This window comes from Tupaia chinensis, unplaced genomic scaffold (assembly GCF_000334495.1).
Source record: "Tupaia chinensis unplaced genomic scaffold, TupChi_1.0 Scaffold145257_1, whole genome shotgun sequence".
Lineage (NCBI taxonomy): Eukaryota > Metazoa > Chordata > Mammalia > Scandentia > Tupaiidae > Tupaia > Tupaia belangeri.
Window position 1 is genome coordinate 2,572,371 of NW_006205117.1, and position 18,438 is coordinate 2,590,808.

The 18,438-nt window shown below is 36.7% G+C and overlaps 1 pseudogene; it reads left to right on the top strand.

Moving 5' to 3' along the window:
- The first annotated feature begins 9,878 nt into the window (after positions 1 to 9,878).
- Positions 9,879 to 18,438, top strand: part of LOC102479724 (importin subunit alpha-1-like) — a 53,251-nt pseudogene continuing 44,691 nt past the window's right edge.

Below are 18,438 nucleotides of genomic sequence, written 5' to 3' on the forward strand. Positions count from 1 at the left end.
TGGTTTGGTCATCCCCCCTGGGGGGTGATTTCTCACTTTCTGTCTCTGTCTCCCTCTGTCTTTCTGGCGAACTGCCCCCTTTAGGCAAAAAACTCTCCCAAAAAAAAAAAAAAAAAAGAAACAAGAAGGAAACTTTGACTCTTAGATCCCCCAAAAGAGTCAGTAACTTTAGTGTGATTTTATTGTATTTTCTCATCAAAATTTTTTATTTCTTTTCCTATACATTCTCTCCTTTTGATGTGTTTATCCCTCCTAAGCTTTGATTTGATATGTGTATTTAACAGAACTATTGCTTTGTCTTTTTCTATGGAAATGTAGTATCTTCACACTGTTCCTAAATGTGTATGGATTGGCCTCTACACCAAGTCTATGTCAGTCACAGGGGTGAGGAAAAGGAAAGCACTCTTTGACATTCAGGAGCTGCCCTGATATTCCCAGCTAGGCCTTGGTGTTCACCTGTTGAGCATACGTAATTTTACAGAACCTCAATCAATATCAGACAAATAGCTTTGTGAGCAGGATAAATAAAAACAAAGATAGGACCATTCCAGAATCATGTCTTATTGTACAAAATACAAACACTGCCCAACCTGCAAAATATAAAATGTCCTCTCTTCCAATTAATATGAGTAACTGCAGCTACTATTCCAATTTTGGCTTTAAACTCTGTCTTACTTCTTCCTAAATAAGCTTTCTTAAAATAATCACACAATGCCCTCTGATTCCTGATAGTGTCCAATACAGAACAAAATTCTGCTTCTTCAAGCCCTCCCAAAATCAACTAATATATGCCTAAATCCTACAGTAAGTTTCCTCTGACAGTCTTTTACTGAGACATGCCATAGCTCCTATGGAGTGGGCTCTTTATGTCAATGACAATAGAACCTTCTTGCTGAACTACAAGGATGTTCCAGTGGCATCCGGCTAGAGTACTGGCAGAAATGCCTATGTTGATATGTCTTTTTTTTTTTTAAATAATTTTTTTCCTTTTATTTTTTTTTCATTTCATTTTCTTCCATACATTCAATCACATTATTACTTGTCTTACAAAATGGATATTTAAACAGGTGAACATTTCTCCCTAGTACTGTTGATAAAACTACGAAATATCTTCAACAGATAATACCACACCTCTGTCTTAATAGTTGACAAAGAGAGACTCTCATTATCCATATCTAACAGGTTCACATGCACTGGCAAATTAAAAAGGAAAAAAGTATAGAGATTAGAAGGTAGGAATGTGGAAAGAAAGGGAGAGGGAATTGGGGAGAGAAAGGGAGAAGGAAAAAAAATATGTCGGAAGAGAGGATGACTTTTACCCCATGCTTTAGTGTATCAATTCTCTCTGGGGGCCCACTAAAGGATGCTCTGAGGCTTAGACCAGCTCCTGGATCCTCTGACACGTTTGTAAGTGAGCTCCAATGAGTCAGCAACTTGTGCCCTCAAACACATAGCAAATATCCAAAGCTTTGTGTCTCTTAAATAACTCTCTTTTTTTTAAAAGGATTATTTTATTTATTTAATTTATTTATTTAGAAAGACAGAGCAAGAAAGAGAGAGAGAGAGAGAAAGTGAGAAAGCAAACCGTCAGGCCTGGGACCCAAACTGCAGTCAACCATGCACTATGTCCCAGGAATATGGCACACAAATGACAAATAAAACATACACAATCATTATTTTAATGAAGTTGAAAGTATTGAAGTGGCTATAGGTAACAAATAACCAAGAAGTGCTAATACATCAGAAATCACTTGGATGGGGAAAACACAGGAAACCACAGATATACAGAAAGAGACACCTATTCAGATTTAGAGGGTCAGAAATGCTAATACTAGGAAGTTAGAAAGAAAAAGGTTAGTTGCAAGCTTATTTGTTCCCCTGGGACATGCATAAGAAGAGATGCCACAGTCCAATTTCTTTGCAAACATACTAATCAGATTCTAGCTGTATTTTCCAAGGGAGAATTCTTTTTAAGAGATGTTCTAAACTATAGTTTATCTAGTTTGCTTACTGTATCTAAAGATGGAATTGATGAACACAAATTGTTGCAAAATGTCATCTAAGCTATCTTAGCTATCTATTTGTTGAGTTATACGAAGACTATGTTCCATGACTAAAGTTGTTCCCTTTAAGCAAGTGATACCCCTCAAGTATCATTTAGACCCATTTGTAGTCTATAAATCCTAATATAGGAAGATCAGATCTGGATAACTTTGTTGACAGGTTCAAACTTTTTCATCATTCACATGAGTCTTGCAAGTGCCTGTATTCTTTGAATTTGACAATTTACCCTTCCTTACATGTTATTTCAGAAATGACAGGTTGTGACTTGAGGAATTAAGCAAGACTTAACCAAGTAAAGTCATGGTGAGGTGTGGGGAGGGCAATGAGAAAGGAGTGACAGAAAACTGAGTTTATAATGGAGAAAACGGCTTGTGAAAAGCACACTTAGGAAAGGCGAACACATTTTGACTGGAACAGAGAGTGAAAGATGCATCAAGTAGAAGTCAGACTGGAGAGAGTCCTATTGGCCACAGAGTTTGTAGGAATGCCCAGAGCATAGGACACAATTGAAGTGGTTTAAGAATATAAATAATAGGGGGACCAGCAGTTAGCATAATGGTTATGTCGCTGGACTCCCACGTAGTCGACCGCAGTTCGTGTCCCGGACCCGGTGGCTTAAAACTCACACCGGGTGCGTGTGTCTGTGTGTGTGCGCAAGATCCCAAGAGGAGAATGGAGGAGAAGGGATTGCGGTGTGGCCAACCCCCTAGGGGGTGATTTCTTACTATCTCTCTGTCTCTCTCTGGCTGGCGAGCGCACGCGCCCTATAGAAAAACCTATCCAAAAAAAAAAAAAAAGAAAGAATATAAATAATAGGATCTGGTTTCATTTTAACAGTATTCCATCTATAATGTAGAAAAGGAGGCACCAGAGAAAGGCAAGAAGTCAAGATAGGAATTTATAAAAGTAAAAACAGCATGTCTGGACAAAACCCTTCAATTGAATGATGGAGATCTTTATTCTAAAGAATTTTTTCAATGGTAATGCATGTAGTGTGTGCCAAGCGAAAAATCACAAGAGTGATATTAGAAGTACTGTTCGCACTATCCCCAAACTGGAAACGATCTGAATACCTATCAACAAGGAAATGCATAAATGCACTGTAGAATATTTATATAATGGAAAATATAGCAATGGAAATTAACAAACTGCTGCTATTCTCAACGATAAAAATGATTCTTATAAACATAATAGTAAACAAATCAGACACAAATCATCCAGTTCTATGCTTTCATTTGCATAAAGTTCAAAAATAAGCAAAATTAATCTAGAGTATTAGAAGTCAGACCAGTGGTTCCTCTGAAGCTGGAGTAGTACTTGAGAGTATAGGAGGGCAGAAGTGTTCCTGGGGTACATGGAATATTCTATTTCTTGTGGGTAATGGTGTCATTGGTGTTCAATTTGTAATAAGTCAATAAATCATACACTTAATATATTTTGCATTCTTCTGTATATATGTTGTGTTTCCATATTGAAGTTACTTAAAACAAAAAAATTTTGAACATTTGCTATGGTTTCAATATGTTACCCAATAATAAATGAGCCATTTTTTAAAGAAGTATTTCATTCAACTTTGTTTATTTAATTATTTTTAATTTGACCAGTGAGGGACAGAACAGGAGAGAGAAAGAGAGAGCGAAAGTAAGAAAGCAAGCCACCTGGTCTGGAACACGAATCGCCGTCGGTCATGTGGGAGTCTAGCGTCCTCAACCACCATGTCACCTACCGGCCCCAAGTTGAGCCATTATATCATGATTAAGATAGTGAAAACTTGATCAAGTTATGATTTTGACAACCAGAACCTTTGGGAGAAGAACCAGGCCCCCATGATTGATGACTAGTGGATTCACAAGGACAGAAAATGAGAAAATAACACAGACACATGGACCATTTGCTCTGTTCTAATCCTCATACTATGGTCATGACTCTGCAAGACACCCACCAGGTATGGCTGCTGGACCTTATAAGCTGCATATGCCTCTCTTTTAATATATTTCCTAGTTTCAGGTATTTTCAATTATTAACAACAAAACAGATTAAGACATCAATAAGCTGAGGTTATTATCCTAGAAGAGAGAATATAGAGGAATTCAGTAAGAAAACTGTGTCAGAAACGAGGATTTTTATTCCAAAACAACCTTGAAAGGTGGCTTTTTATTGCAAGAATCAGGCATTCTAAGGAGATAATAGTTTGTATTTGGCTTGATTTTTCTATGAGAAGTTTCTGTGGACGTGGAAGAATTCTAAAAGCTTACCTTTATTTAGCAAAGCCTAGAAACTCAAGACATAAAGCAAGAAAGAATGTATGATGATACAAAAATACCTTTCTTAACACACAGACAAGTGATTAAAGCCTTTTATGGGCTATGAGGGAAGAGAAAATTGGGCAAGAACTCAAAAAAGAACAACGAAAGAGTTACATGTGAATATGGAGCACCTGAACTTCTGCCACTGTCCCCCTCCATTCTAATCCTAGGTGGCAGATCGGTTTGGAGGGATTCTAAGGCAGAAAGGATATGGTCTTTCTCACCAAGGTGTAGCCCACAGAGAGTGCAAACCTCTCAGAAGTCTTGCCTCTAAACAATACTGGAGAAAGGAGGACAATGGGTATAAGACAAGCAAAAAAAGTGAGACTGATCAATTTCCCAAGACTCTTCCAGATCTAAAGCCACATGGCAAAACATCCAACAGTACTCAGGTCTCTAGGAGAGGCAGAGAAATTTATGGTTAACAGAAAGAGAGCTCATCGCTGACTGATGGCTGACTGAGGGCTGAAACAGACGGTAGTACTCAAATTACTGACGGCCCTGGTGGAAACAATACTTCAGCAGATACAGCAGTCTCATCAGGACAGATGAGCAAAGTCAGAAGGTGACCATGGAATTCCACACCTCCACTCCACCCCACCTCAAGGTTATATAAGCCAGACTTTCCCCTACTCCCAGACATCACTATCATTCAAGGAGGGGAGGAAAAGAAAAGGGTAGACAGAGACAACAGTGTCTGAGTTCTAAACTGAGTTTCTTTAGCTTGATAAAATGATGTTTTTCACCACCAAGCAGAAATGAAAAATAAAGTTTAATTGTTGTATGCCTGACTCTTAACTATAAACAGTTTGCACTACATAAACACATACAGAGATTTACAAGCAATTTTGAGAGCTTAGTTGTTGCTATTCCCTTCATATCTCAAAAGATGTTCCTTCTAAAGTGTATAGAGAAGTAAAGGAAGTGTTTGTTACCTATAAAGCAGGAGTAATTATCCAACCTCACAGGGTTTTCGTAAGGATTGAGGAACACAATGAAAGCAGCTGTCACCAAGTAAGAATTGCTAGATTGTAATTCCTTCTCTTGTAGAACGAGAGGTTTGAAAGAGACTCCAGGGATCTTCTGGCCCAAACACCTGTCTTTATGAAGAAAAATTCAAAACACTTAAGAAAAATCATTTTATGACTTAGTTTTATAGATTTTAGGAATGGATATTTTGCAGTCCATTGTAGTTCATATCACATATATGGTCAATAATAATTGCAAACTTCTTCCTAGTAATATAACCGTTTATTCTCATTGGACACTGTGAAAGAAAAGAATAATTGACTACATCATTCTCTATCATTTTTCTCTTACTGGAATATAGTCATCAAATCATCACTTACTTTTCTTTTCCTGTAAGGTAAATTATTTTAATTCATTTAACTCATTATCCTGTTTCAATATCTTACATTTTCTCAGCACTAAAAACTTCTTTAAAATATGAAGATCAAAAGAGAACACGATTCTTTATTAAGCAGGAAAATTACTTCTCAATTTTTATAACATAACTATAATGTTATTTTTAAAATAACACTCAAACATTGGTAATTAATGCATTTATTTTAGAGAGATTTTTTCCTATAATTTATTTTTAAAACAATATTTTTAAAAAGATAACTATGAACTGGATTCTGCCTTGGATTTCACATCTTGAGCAAGAGAGGAAATTAAGTGATAGCAAAAGTCAGTTACTTAGTCATGATCAAACAGCTAGTTAGAGCTGAGATTCAAATTCCAACCACTCTTTCACCTGCTCTGCATCTCTGGGCTAAGCCAGCATCGTCTGACCTGGATCACTGTAGTAGCCTCATAAGTGCTCTTCAGCCAGCGATCTTTCCAAAAAAGATAACATCGATATCTTCGTTAAAACCCCTTAATGATTTTTTTTTTAATGCTCTAAAGATAAACACAAAAAACTTTAGACATTCAGATAATGTCCTACATGGTCTTCCTTGAACATGCCTCTTCAGCCTGGTCTACTACAAAACTTTATTCTTTCTTCTCTCTTAACTATACTGGTTCATTCTCAATTTAATCAAGCTTCCCTTGACATTTTACAAATGCAGTTTCCTGTGCTTGACATACTCTTTTCTCTCCTCCTCCTTCACAGGTTAACTCCTACTTATCCCCAAGTCCTCAGCGCAAGCACTATCTGTCTTCAAGGCCTCTTCTCTGACCTTCCCATACTATGGGTAATCAAGCCCCTGTTAAGCTTCTCCTTTACAACTGGTCTCTTCTGAAGTAACTCCCCAAGTCACACGGATAGAAACAAAAATGTTCCTTAAAATGAGTAATTCACGTTTGCTATACTTACGTAAAACTAAAGAAAAGTACTTTTGAAAATTTTGATGTATCTATAACACAATCTAAACAGAAACATTGTGCTTCTTTATAAAGTCATTGGTCACTTCAGGTCAACTGTTCTAGACATATCTTTGAATCTCCTATGTTGTAATTTTACATTTTTGTTATTGTTTTCATGTAATAAACTTTTTATTTTAGAATAGTCTTATAATTACAGAAAAACTGCAAAGACAGTAGAAACTTCCCATAGTAGAGAGTTCCCATATTCCCAACACCCAGTTTCCTCTAATATTATCCTCTTATTTTAGTATGGTGCTTTTGTTATCATTAATGAACCTGTGTTAATTTACTCTTGTTGACTAACGTCCATACTTTACTAGAATTTCCTCAGTTTTTACGTAATGTCCTTTTTACTATTACAAGATCCCCTTTTGGACACTACATTACATGTAGTCATCATGTCTCCTTACATGCTTCCCTCTTGCCTGTGACAGTTTCTCAGACTATCCTTATTTTTAATGACCATGGAAGTTTTAAGATGTACTACTCAGGTATTTTTTAGGATGTCTTTCAATTGGGATTTGCCTAGTATTTTCCTCATAATTAGACAGAGGTAGTGTGTTTTGGGAAGAAAATCCATGGAAATAAATTGTCATTTTTATCATGTCATGTAGAGAATCCAACATGTCATTATGACTCATCACTGTTATTAACCTTGATCATCTGACTGACAGTGTTTACCAGATTTCTTGATCATAAAACTGTTCATTTTCCCCCTTTCATGTATACTTTGCTAGAAGTCACTATGAATAGCCCACATTTAAGTGAGGAATCATGCTCTACCTTCCTGAGGACAGAGTATCTATTTATTTATATTATTTAGAATTCTAATGCATAGGAGAGTTGCCTCTTCTCATTCACTGCTTCATATATCCAATAATTTATTATATTAGTTTTGACTCATGAATATTTATTTTATGCATTCAATTATAACTTCAAATTATTTTGTTGTTCAAATTGTTCCAACATTGGTGATTAGGAGCTCTTTCAATTAACTCTTGAATTCTTTTTACATACCCTCAACATTGTGTGTTAGAAAACAGGATTGGAAGGGATTGTTTTTATTTTTAGTACTTCCTTATTTCTGAAAGTACAACATGATTTAGACTTATCTTGTATACTTTCTGTCCTAGTCCCAGGATTGGCCATTATTTAACGGAGACCTGATCCCTTTTATTGAGTAGTGGTATATTAGAAACCAAAATCTGGGTATGTAGTATACTTTCTGATAGTGCATGTCATCATTTTCAGGCTCTCTCAGCTTAGAGTATTTAACATGAGTTTATTCTGATACCTCCAACTCTAATCCATTACATATGGGTCATACTAGCCTTCTCTTATTATTTATCTATAACTCCATTCCAGTCATGAGATACCTAGCTACTCCCATTCAGCATTCACTTACTTAACTGTCCTATTCCAGCATCACACATAAAAGAATCAAATTGTTACCTAGTACCCCTGTGAGAAACAATTTTATCATATAGAGTACAGCATTTAGGCATAGATCTTTTTGACTTTAGTTTTAAATAATTTATTTCTAATGCTACTTAGGTCAGCACTTTTCCCCCTAATCCTTTCAATGAAGTCGTGTCATACATTCGTAATACAGTAAGATTCCACCTTTCATCCTGGTATCTGCTGACCTCCCAAATGCTTTCTTTAAAATGTATATATGTGAAGGTATATCACTAACACCATTCCAATGTCTTTACAGTTTAACTTCTGCTCCAAGTAAGCAGATCTCAGCTGTGACTCTAAATTATCCTTATTTCCATTTTTGAGCATGACACTTTGTCCTGTGACTTCAGTCCTCCGGTAGTTCTAAGAACATTCACTAATGTTCAGTTTTGTTCAGCTTTTTCCTGTCAAGCCAGGAATGAAAAGTTTTCAGATCTTCACATTTTGAAACAAAAACATATTCAATTTTTTTTTCTTTTTTTACTTTTTTGCCATAGGACACCAGAAAGAGACAGAGAGAAGAGTGAGAAATCATCCCCCAGGGTTATGGACATATCCATAATCCCTTTCCCTCCATTCTCTTCTCAGGATTTAGGGTGCACACACACACACGTTCAGCGTGATTGTCTCCAGGTCCAGAACTTGAACAATGATTGGCCATGTGGGAGTCCAGTGCCCTAGCCATCATGCTACCTACTGGCCCCAAAGTGTTTCTTTTTAATGTCCATGTTTTCCCATAAACTCTAACATCCATGCGGACAAGCTTCTATCAGTTTGGGGCCAGTCTCATGGCACAGTGGTCAAGGACTGTGAAGAAGGTGGGTCCAACATGGCCAACCAGAGTTTGAGTCTAAGACCCGGTGGCTTGAAAAACATGCCGAGCACATATGTACCATGCCCAAGATCCAGAAAGAGGAATTAAAAGAAAAAGGATTGCAGTGTGACCAGGCCCCATTGGAGGATGGCTTCTCTCTATGGGATTAAAAAAAGAAATGATTATGTCAGTTTTGCTCACTATCATATTTAAGCACCTTGTCTAGGTTCTGGTATATAGTAAATGCTTACTAACTACTTGTTAAATGGTTGGACAATAACTAACTTAAGTCCAGTTATAAGTGGTTGGACAATTAAATGGTTGGACAATAACTAACTTAAGTCCAATTATAAGTCCAGTGATCTTTAGGTCACAGTTTCATGATTTTATTCTGTAATTAGACAAGTACTACTATTATTATTATTATTGGAGAGGTATTTGCTATAGGGAACATGTGCTCACCAGAAAGACAGAGAGAGACAGAGAGACAGAAAGTTAGTAATAACCTCCCAGGAGGGATGGCCATGCCACAATCCCTTCTCCTTCATTCTACTTTCAGGATCTTGGGCATGCATACACATGCACCCAGCATGAGTTTAAGCTACTGGGTCTGGGATTCAAACTGCAGTGAATTACATGGGACTCCAGTGATGTAGCCATTATACCATATGCTGGACCCAATCAGACAACTATTTTTAATCAATCAATATTACTTTTTTCCCAGTGCCCTTTCAGTCACACTTATAACTTCTCTATTAATGATAATTCAAATCCACTCAGTGCCTTTTTTAGGGTAGTGAATGTCAGAACCTCTCTCAATATGCTATTTTCATCATTACTGTTGCTAGGAGTTTTTTCAGGCAATGACTGTTTATTGGGCTCATTGGAATGCTGGTACTTTGACCCCATGGTGACTTTAAATAAAGAGTATAAAATCAAGTTTTCCCCTGACTTGTATAAATAGACTGCCTCCCTAAATCTGCCTGTTACTTCCTGACATTCAAGGTGACAAACTTTCTTCAACCAAGAAAATAAGATAAGTTTCCGCACTCTGCACCTTGGGCAGCTAATCAAAGCTGCAAACTATCTAGATGTGGGGAATAAGACATGCTTTCATGTGTGGTAGAATAATTCTCTTAACATATTTACCACAAATCAGTAGGTATTTAAAGCATTATTTGCAAGGTCTATTAATACAGGAGCCATGCAGAGATTACTGAGTGGAGCAGGAAAACCAAGGATCTCTATAATTTTCTATGCAGAGAAAGATTATTTAAACATATAAGAAGCAGTGTGCTATTTACACACTCTCTTACTTTTAATACACAGTCCTTACCAAAGGTATGTTAACGTTTCTCAAGTATAGCACATAAAATTCTAACAAAACTCATCTGTTGCTGTAGGTAGTGTATACTGTTAACATCCCATTGATGTTTATTGCAGCATTATTCACAATTGCTAAGACATAGAACCAACCCAAATAGCCACAAACGGATGAATGGATTAAAAAAGTGTGGCACATATACTCTATGGAATACTACTCAGCCATAAAAAACAAGACCCTGGCTTTTGACAGAAAGCGGATGAATATGGAAGATTTACTACTGAGTAAAGCAAGCCAGGCTATGAAGGAGAGACATTGTATGTCTTGACTTAATATATACCGAGTGTCCTCACTCTATGGCCAAAACTGAATGGCTAAAGGTTATAGAAACACAGTAAATGGTTGCGAATACCAGATACAGTGTGGGAAGAAGGTGGGTAAAGGAGTAGAGTCTGAAGAAAGACATTAAGGAGAAAAATAGAGAGGCAAGGCATTGATGGGACAAGGAAATGGGTTATCTATTGAAGATAACTTTATAGTATTGTCAACTAGATTGGTGAGAAACATACACATGTTGGAATATTCACTTTGCAAGCTAAGTGTGATTGAATGTATAAAAGAAATTGAAATAAAAAATTAAAAAAAAAATTTAAATCTTTCTGAAGATTATATTACAAAAGGTATAACTATTAACACAGAATTATCTCTTCTAGGCACACTGTCTTTAGGCTAAGCTGCAGTGGACATACTGAGGGCAGCTGCCCCATACTATGTGAGTCCCACAACTCCTCCAGTAGAAGCCTGAGCCCCCTGTGCAGCTTTCTCCAAACATGTCCACCAATGAGAATGTTAATTCACCAGATTCAAGAACAAGGGAAAAGACAGTAGAGAAATGAGGCATATCAGAATAGAGGTTAATGTGGAAAAAGCTAAGAAGAATGATCAGATATTAAAAAGGAGAAAAGATTTTGCTACTTCTCCACTGCAGGAAAGCTCAACAACCAGGGCACTGTAAATTGGTCTGTTGATGACATTGTCAAAGGCATAATTGGAGTAATTTGGAAATCCAGCCCTAAGCTATTCAAGCAGCTAAGAAGCTGCTATCTAGAAAAAAAAAAAAAAAAAAAAAATCTCCCAGATAAAACATACCAGGCTGGATTGATTCCAAAATGTGTGTCCTTCTTGGGCAGAAATGATTGCAGTCCTATCCACCTTGAATCTGCTTGAGCACTAACAATTCTTCTGGGATGTCGTAACAGACCAAGGCTGTGGTAGATGGAGATACTATCCCAGAGATAATTTCTATGTTGCATCTCCCCACACACATTTGTGAGCAAGCTGTATGGGCTCTAGGAAACATCCCAGGACATGGTTTTTCTGAGACCTCATTATCAAGGAAGGGGCAGTTGACCAGCTGTTGGCTCTTCTTGCAGTTTCTGACATGACATCTTTAGCTTGCAGTTACTTCCATTATCTTACCCGGACACTTTCAAATCTTGGCCACAACAATAATCCTGCAGCCCTGCTAGATGCTGTGGAGCAAATTCTTCCTACTTTAGTTGGTCTCTTGCATCACAATGATCCAGAAGTATTAACAGATACCTGCTGGGCTAATTTCTACCTTACCATGATCCAACTGAACAGATGTAAATGGCTGTGAAAACAAGAGTTGTACCCCAATATGTGAAGCTTTTAGGAGCTACCAAATTGTCAGTTTTGACTCCTGTGCTAAGAGCCTAAGGTAATATTGTCACTGGAACAGATGAACAGACTCGGGCCGTGATAGATGCTGGAGCATTTGCTGTCTTTCCCAGCCTGCTAATTAACCCCAAAATGAATTTTCAGAAGGAAATAACATGAATAGTGTTCAGCATCACAGCTGTCTGGCAGGACTGAATACAGCAGATTGTGAGTCATGGTTAGACCCATTCCTTATCAGCCTTCCTTCTAAGGCAGACTTTAAGACAAAAGAAAGCTATATGGTCTGTGACCAACCATACACGTGGTGGAGCAGATGACCAGATTGTATATCTCATCCATTGTGGCATAACAGAGCCATGGAAGAACCTCTCATCTGCTAAAGATACCCAAATGATTCTGGTTATCCTAGCTGCCATTTCAAATATTTCAGGCTGCTGAAAAACTAGGAGAAATTCAGAAACTTAGTATAAAGACTGAAGTATGTGGAGGCTTGGACAAAATAGAAACTCCACAAAACTATGAAAGTGAGTCTGTACACAAGGCTTTATTAAAATTGACTAAAAAACATTTCTCTGTAGAGAAATGTCAGAATATTGTGCCAGAAACTACCTCTAAAAGCATTACCTTCCAAGTGCAGGATGGGACTCCTGAGACCACCAGCTATTACACTGCACAGCTGAGGCACAAAGTGGGTTGTGGAGTGCTATGTTTGGATTAAGTTGGTCTTGCTGATTCTCTACTGAGAACTCTTTTAAGATGTGGCTGGTTTTTTTTCATAGTACTCTTTTTTTTTTTTTTTTTTTTTTTGGAGAGATTTTCACTATAGGGCGTGTGCGCTCGCCAGACAGAGAGAGACATTAGAGACAGAAAGCGAGAAATCACCCCCCAGGGGGGATGGTCACGCCGCAATCCCTTCTCCTCCATTCTCCTCTCGGGATCTTGGGCACGCACGCACACACACCCGGCGTGATTTTTAAGTCACCGGGTCCGGGACGCGAATCGCGGTCGACTACGTGGGAGTCCAGCGACATAGCCATTACGCTAACTGCTGATTCCCCTCTTTCTTTTTTTTAGAATTATTTATTTAATTGTTTTTGTTCATTTATTCATTTGTTTTGAATTTGACCAGAGATAGAAACAGGAAAGAGAGAGAGAGAAAGTGAGAAAGCAAGCCACCAGGTCTGGGACTCGAACTGTGGTTGGCCATGTGGGAGTGTCCAGAGCCTTAACTACCATGCCACCTGCTGGTCGCACATGAATCATCTTTTGTTCCAATAAATCCATTCAAATTTAATTTGTCTAAAGTTTTTTTAAAACATCATATATTTAGTTCAAGGATTTAGTTCACAATTGTTCTTCTTCAAGCTTCACACACTCTCAGTACATGTCAATTTTTAGTATCATAGTACTTTCTACAACACAACTATATTTGAACAGTTCAAACTGTACAAGTGTATGAAGCTTGTTCTCTGAACAGGTTTCTTATTTCTATGTGGAATTTCATACCTTGCAGTGTCTTGTAAATAAAAATTAATTTCCATTCTTTAAAAAAAAAAAAAAAAAAGGTTCTCTTTGGAAAAAAAAAAAAAAAAGGATCTCTTTGGGCCCAGCAGTTAGTGTAATGACTATGTGGCTGGACTCCCATGTAGTCGACCGTGGTTCGAGTTCCAGACCCAGCAGCTTAAACTCATGACAGGCACGTGTGCATGTGTGCCCAAGATCCTGAGAAGAGAATGGAGGAGAAGGGACTGCAGCATGGCCATCCCCCAGGGGGGTGATTTCTCCCTTTCTGTCTCTCTGTCTTTCTGGCGAGTGCACATGCCCTATAGCAAAAAAAAAAAAAAAACAAGAAAAAACCTCTCCAAAAAATAATGATCTCTTCTAGGAATAATTTCCAAGGAAAAAACTTGGATTTTAGCTACAAACATGTCAGGCACATAACTATTTAGAGTTGTAAAAAACTGAAAACAATTTAAACATTCGAATATTTTGGATTGCTTGATTTAATTGAGATTCGATCTTACAGTAGTTATTTCTGAAAAACAGTATTTATCTGTTTTTGTTATATCTTTTTTACTTTTATTTTTATTGACACATAATAATTGTAAACATTTGTGAGGTACCATGTGAATTTTCAGAACAATAATATTAACTGTATGAATTAAATCAGGGCAATTAATATATAATCCCAGCCATTTGTCATTATTTCAGGAAAACTCAAAATCCTCTTTTTTAGTTACTTTGAGATATATAGTAAATTTTTATGAACTATATTCATCCTACTATAATTGATAACATTAGAAGTTTCTCATCTGTCTATCTCTAATTTTGCTTACATTAATCAATATCCCTCTATCCTTTCCTTTCCACTTTCTTTTCCAACCTACAGTAATCATTCTTCAACTATGTACTTTTTAAAAATAATTATTTTTTAAACTTTATTTATTTATTTAAATCTGTCCAGAAAGAGAGAGAGAAAGTGGGAAAGAAAGCCTCCAGGTCTGGGACTTAAACCACAGTCAGCCATGTGGGAGTCCAGTGCCCCTAACTACCATTTCAGCTGTCAGCCCCTCAACTATGTACTTTTTAGCAGCATTAAGAAAACACAGCCTAATGTTAAAGTGGGTAAATAATCTGAATAAACTGTTCTCAAAAGAATGCATACAAAGGGTTGACAAATACATTTTAAAATGTTCAGTATCACTAGTTGTTAGGGAAATATAAATTGAACCCACAATGAAATAAGATCTCACTCTGATTAGTATGGTTATTATTAAAAAGACAAAAATTACCAAATGCTAGCAAGGCTGTGTCCTCAAAAACATAAAATTAAAATATTACTACCATATGATCCTGACATCCGACTACTAGACATATGTGTAAAGAAAAGAAGACCACTATGCCATAAAAGTATCTGCACCCCAATGTTTATTTCAGCACTACTCACAATAGCCAAGCTATGAAATCAACATAAGTGCACATTAACAAATAAATGGATAAAAAGCAATATGCACACCCACCCTACCACACACACACACACACACACACACAATGGGATACTATTTCAGCCATTAAAGTAAACAAAACCAGTCATTTTAGATAAGTTAGGCAAGCTTGGAGAATATTATGTTAAGGGACATAAGCCAAGTACACAAAAAGAAATGCTACATGTTTTCACTTATCTGTGGAAATTAACATATTTTCTGATTTAACCATTCTGTGCATGTATTTTGTAACTTTTTTTAAAAAAACGATGTACTCAGGTATAGTCTTTATCTTAGCACCCCAATTTTGTCATGCTGCCATCTCCAGTGGCTATTACAGTGTCCTTGGAGGACTAGGGTGTTATCCAACTAGGAAGGATAGCAGTGTTGCTAGAAACCCTGAATATGGGCATCATCTGTCAAGGATAGATATTACTAGAAGTGCCTCTTTTGCTCTATGTTTCAAAGGTGAAGGCAAGACAGAAAACAACAGGAAATATAGCAAGGTTTAAAAATCATACTGAGAAAGCAATGTCAAGGTCACAAAACTGTGTCAGAAACAAAGCTAGGCTTGGGATAGGTCAGGTATAAGAAGTGGTCATCATATTGGTGTACAATTTTAAGGAAATCCATGTTCAGATCCTCAACTTTCATATGAACTCTTTCCATTATCAGATGAGTTTCCTTCCCCACTAGCCTTTTCAAAATAACTCTTCTCCCATTTTACAGAAGAACAATATCCCTGTGACTCATCTTGAATCTATGTTGACGTTCTTTTTTTTAAAATAACCTTGAGGTACTTTTCTTAATGGTATTTGTCCTAAAGGGTTCACCTAGGAAATAAAAGAACTCATTCAGTCTCAATTCAAACTCCAGTGCTAAGCTGTCTTATATCTCTCTTGTCTTCATAATTCTGTCAAAAACCTTAACACGCCCTTCAATCACACAAGAAGTACACGTTTGGACTGGCCAAGACCTCATCTTAATCTTTGTCTAATCTTAATCCTCTCTCTGTGTCAATGTTCTAAAGTATAAAAACATCTAGGGCACCAGCAAAAGAAAATTAAAACAGTACATGCAGGAAAGCCTTCTTTGTTAGAGACAATCTTGCAGTCATTCTGTCTTTCTGTCTGCACATGCTTCTGAAAAACTAAAGCATAGAGCATTAGAAATTGGGTATTTTGGCCCTTGTGTTTATGTTTTAAAATTAGATATAGAGTAGACAGTCTTCACCTTTTCCTTTCCCTAGATTGTTTTCAAAGAATGCTTTATTCCCTGAGGAAAGATGTGAGGAGAGAATATCAATGAGAGCATTGTTAAGAAACACTAACAGCTAAAAATTGCTTTCCTAAAAGAAGCAATTTGTTCAGTTATTCATAATAGTCATGAAGGAAGGCACTTTTTGTCAAAGCAGTATAGCTTAGTTATACTAAGTCTCTTTAAAAGTAACTAGAATATTTTTCAAGACTATCCCATTTTTTCTAGCTAGAGTCAAAAAATAGATTCATGTAATTTTTTTTTTTTAAGTTTTGGCCACAGAGTGTGTGTGCTCATGAGAGAGAGGAGAGAGAGAAAGTGAGAAATCACTCTCCAGGGAAATGGCCACCCCACAATCCTTTCCCTGTTCTCCTCTTGGGATTTTGGACACACACACACACACACACACACACACATGCCTGGAGCGATTTTAAGTCTCCACATCTGGGACTTGAACTGTGGGCAGTCATGTGAGACTCCAGTGCCTTAATCACCACACCCCCTGCTGGTCCCTGTGATTTCTTTCTTTTTAAATTTAGTATCTCTGTCTCTCTCTGGCAAGCACACATTCCCTATGGTAAAAATATAAAAGTAGCTAAGTAAATAAATACATTTAGTATGTATTATTCAATAAAGTGAATAATGTGTAGCTTATCAGTTCAGACCCTAAAATAGTTATCCTAATTATATACTAGTATGCTTTATAAAGCACTGAATATTTTCTATATCCTATTATATAATATGAAAATATATGGGAGTTGCCAGATCAATATAGCAATAAAAACATTTTTTCATAAACTACATAGAAAAATATTATTTTATTTTAAAAATAGTTATCTTTAAAAAATTATCTTTAAAAAAGATAGAATGCTGAATATTTATATGTGATACTTATTTAACAGTACTCCAAATTAACTAGTAGAGTTTGATGTGTGTCTACAAATCCACTCAGGAAAAGTACACCATGTTTAACTTATTATAGTCCTCACTTAACAACTACTTATCTTAGCTATCTATCATATTGGATATAACATAATATTAAATTATTGAAAACTAAGGAGTAAAAAATAACATGAAAGATTTTGTTTTATGATTTATGAAAACTGATCCATCAATTGTATTAGATTCTACATCATCTTAAATGAGACTTCACTGCTTTTGTGGATATATCTTATAAAACACATTTCATAATTTGTTTTTAGTGCTTTTTTTTTTTTTACATTGTATTGATCACACAATTTCCTACATAACCTGACTACTTTCAAAGGTGAGTTCCCTCGTTACTACTAAGAAAACCAGTTTTAACTTAAATCAAAGAACCGCCAAGGAACTTTGCTTAAAGCCCGGAAACAGGTTAGGATTCTGTTCAAATGGTAGGTGCATGAACCTATCAGTCTCATATACTTTTATCTTCTGTTCTGGTTCAATTTTCCTGATTAAATTCTGGGATATAGTATTCAACTCCAGACTTGTCCCTATGATTAAGTTAGCTACTTTCTCAGTTTTTGGACTCTTATTTCCATGTATCTGCGTTTAGTTTTCCTGATACAGCACATCCTTGAGAACTTCTTGGAGGTCTGGTCTGGTGCTGGTAAATTCTTTCAGGTTTTGTTTATCTGAGAAAGTTCTTGTCTTTTCTTCCCACCTGAAAGATAATCTTGCCGGATACAGTATTCTTGGCTGAAACTGCTTCTCTCTTAACACTTGGAATATATTTTCCCATTCTCTCCTCGCTTTTATTGTTTCTGATGAGAGATCTGCTGTTAGCCTGATGGGATGTCCTTTGTAGGTAACTTGATGTTTTTCTCTTGCTAATCTTAGTATCTTGTCTTTGTCTGCAGTTTTGGTCAACCTGGCTATAATGTGTCTTGGAGAAGATCTTCTAGGGTTGATTCTATTTGGGGTCCGTTGTATTTCCTGGGACTGGATCTTTGAATGCCTCTCTAGGTTTGGAAAGTTTTCTTGCAGGATTTCCTGGAATAGATTATCAATGCCCTTATGGGTTTCCTCACCTTCTGGAATGCCAATTATCCGGATATTTGGACGTTTGATGGTATCCAGTACTTCTCGCATATTATTCTCAAATTTTTGTGCCATTTTCTCAGCCTTCATGGTGGATTTTTCTAGGCCAGCCATTTTCTCCTCTACATCTGAGAT